At 59.1% G+C, this 2,910-nt stretch overlaps 1 long non-coding RNA gene across 3 annotated transcripts; it reads left to right on the forward strand.

Moving 5' to 3' along the window:
• Positions 1-302: 302 nt before the first annotated feature.
• On the forward strand, positions 303-2,910 carry LOC130260825 (uncharacterized). Of its 3 annotated transcripts, none has more exons than XR_008841847.1 (3): positions 324-479; positions 628-768; positions 1,816-2,428. It is a non-coding gene; the product is annotated as an uncharacterized LOC130260825 (long non-coding RNA). The 3 variants fall into 3 exon arrangements; XR_008841846.1 differs by having other exon boundaries at positions 334-605; positions 730-768; positions 1,816-2,910; XR_008841848.1 differs by lacking the exon at positions 628-768 and having other exon boundaries at positions 303-605.

Here is a 2,910-nt window from a genome sequence, read left to right on the forward strand (position 1 = left end):
CCACGGTGCAGCCGAGCAGCCGTGGGAGGTGGATTCAGTTACTGTCACCCGGAGCAAACACCTTTTTCTTTTTTGTTCTTCTTTCTTTTTTTTTTTTTTTTTTTTTTTTTTTTTTTTTTTTTTTTTTTTTTTTTTTTTTTTTTTTTTTTTTTTTTTTTTGCACAAACATGTTTGTTGCCGTCAGCAGCAAAGCCCCAGAGAGCACAACCGGCTGGTGCTTCCTGGCCCGGTGCTGGGCCGGCTGCGGTCGGGGCGCAGGGCGGCGCTGGGTGGGACCGGCACCGTTATCGGCCCCGCAGCGACGGCTCTTCCTGTGGCGGGGCCACGTGGGCAGGATGGGGTTAAAAGCAGCCCCGCGCCCCGTAGGGGCCCATTGCTCCCCAGCCAGCACCCAGCACGGGCCACCAGCACCTGGCACTCACCTCCACGGCCGGCGTGGGTCACCCACAGCCGGGGAAGGCCGCCCGCGCCCCGAGCCGGTAACAGGGACCCAGCGAGGCGCCCGCGCCGTGCTGGAGGAGCAGCGCGGGGTGTCCTGGGGCAATGGCATCTGTGGCCCTGGTGCCACCGTGAGGGGGGCAGTGGGTGCCGGGGGCCACTGACAGGTAAGGGGGTCCTCCCCACAAGGGGGGCACAGTGCGTGGCAGGGAGGAGGTGCCGTGCTGGCAGGCGGCTGGAGGCGGGAAGTGCCCAAAGCAGAAGTGACACTCAGGGGGTTTTTGGTGGCAGCCAGGACAGACCGCGTGGACGTGGAGGCTGGTGTGGCAGGTGAGGCTCTTGGGGCTGGGGGGGTCTCAATTGTGGGACCTGCAGGAAAACCCAAAGGGCTGTGGGGGCATCCGAAGGATCTCCGTGTGTCTGGCGGATGGGGCGAGGGGGCCCAAGGGGAGCGCCAGGACAGGGAGCTCAGGGCAGGGGATGGGCAAAGGGCACTTCAGTAAGGGATGGGAGAACAAGCAGGGTCCCCATGAGGACGTTCCCATTGCCATGGGATATCCACCATGGGGACAAGGCAGTGCAGGGGGTCCCCGTCACGTGGATGGCGTTTGCTGTAGGTTTGCCACCACGGGGACAAAGCAAAGGAGCCCTCTGTGGCCAGGGTGCCATTTAGCTGGGTCCTCTCATTGGGACATGGCGTGGTGGGCTCCCTGTGGTGCAGATGGGATTTGAGGGACAAAGATGGAGTTTGAGGTGGGATCTCGTCCTTGGGGTCCAGACATGGGGGTTCTCTGAGACCAGGGTGTGGTCTGAAGGGCAGCAATGGAGTTCAAGGTGGAATCTCCCCTGTGGGGACAAGGCAAGGGGGGGGTCCTTTGGGAATGGGATGGGGTATGAGGTGGAGGCATCCCCATGGAGTCAAAGCAAACACACCCTCTGTGGCTAGGATGAGGTTTGAGAGGGGTGGTGGGGTTTGGGGTGGGGTCACTATCAATAGGGACCAGTCATTTAGGTTCTCTGTTACCCAGATCAGGTATGAGGTGGATTCCCTCCTTGAGGGATAAGTAAAAGCTTATTCCTGTGACCAGGATGGGATCTGATGTGCGGTCCTTCCTTTGGGAATGAGTCAAAACTGTCCCCTATGATCAGGATGAGGTACTAAGTGGCCTCCCTGCCTTGGGGAAAAAGTAAGGATATCCACTGTGCCCAGGACAGGGCTCAAGGTGGGACTATGGGGTATGAGGTAGGGTCTCACCTATGGGAAAAGGGGAGGATGTCCCCTGTGCTCAGGATGGGGGTTCTGGGGAGACAAGGGCAGGCAAGGCGGGATCTCACCCCCGGGATAAGGATGTCCCTCGTGCTTGGCATGGCTCCCAGGAGGTGACACTGCCAGAGGCTCTCTGTCCCGGGGCCGGACCACACCTGCCATTCGCGCCCGTGGCCACAGCAAGGCCGGGGTGCCCCGTGGGGGGCCCCGTGTGGGGGAAGGAGCTCCACGCCGAGGAGAGCGGCCGCCGACAGCGACTCAGAGACAGTGCAGTCACCCATAAAGTAGAAAGCACTACTAAACAGCACTGCAGGGTGTAGTGTTTCCTACTTTATGGATGAGTGTACTGTGGGCTACGGAGAAGAGACCACGGAGCAGCGCCGGACCCACGAGCCCATCGGGAGTCGCCGCGGCCCTGCCCGGCTGACGGCACCAGGCAGAGCTCACCACCCTCCTGCCATGCTCTCCTTGTCCCCACGTCCCCCTGGCACCTGGGACGGCCACGTGGGCACAGGGGCTGCCAGCCCCTCCCATCGGAGTGAGCCCCGCACCGGCAGGCCAGGTAGACAGCAGGGACTCCAATGCACAATTTACCGCATCTTCATTTCCCAGCTCTGGGAAGAGCTGGGCAGTGGTGGCCATGTGCAGCAGGGGAGGCAGAGTGGGGTTCCTAGTGGGTTCAGCAGGGTGGGGAACTGCTAAATAAAACTCTTTTGGTATTGACTTGTGGATTTTTTAATGCAATTCCCGGGAAATGCAGAACTGGGGAAAAGCTCTTTGCTGTGCCCAGGACCCTGTGCAGTGTAGTCATTCCAGATTTGGAGCCTTGGGGAGCCTTGAGGACATCACAGCTGGGGGTGGTGGCCAGCAAATGTCAGCCCAAGGACACAGGACTGTCCCCTTCAGTCCCTTGAGGGTCACCAGCAAAGCTGCTGTGTCCCATGGCAGCCCCAGCCATGCTCACAAAGCCATGTGAAGCCAAAAAATCCTCCTGCAATCCCCATCTCCCTCCATCCACACACCCCTGGCTGTGTTTCCTGGGGGTCTAAAACCAACCCAGCTTCCACTGAGGAGGTTTGGTCCTTGTTCCCAATGTCAGCTCTCAAAACCCCTTCAGGCATCCCTTTGTCTTTGACTCCCCATGTCCTGCCCGTGGGAGAGAGGATCTAAAAATAGTAAAAAAAATATTAAAAATACTGCTTTTG

Source organism: Oenanthe melanoleuca, chromosome 19 (genome assembly GCF_029582105.1).
Source record: "Oenanthe melanoleuca isolate GR-GAL-2019-014 chromosome 19, OMel1.0, whole genome shotgun sequence".
Classification (NCBI taxonomy): Eukaryota; Metazoa; Chordata; class Aves; order Passeriformes; family Muscicapidae; genus Oenanthe; species Oenanthe melanoleuca.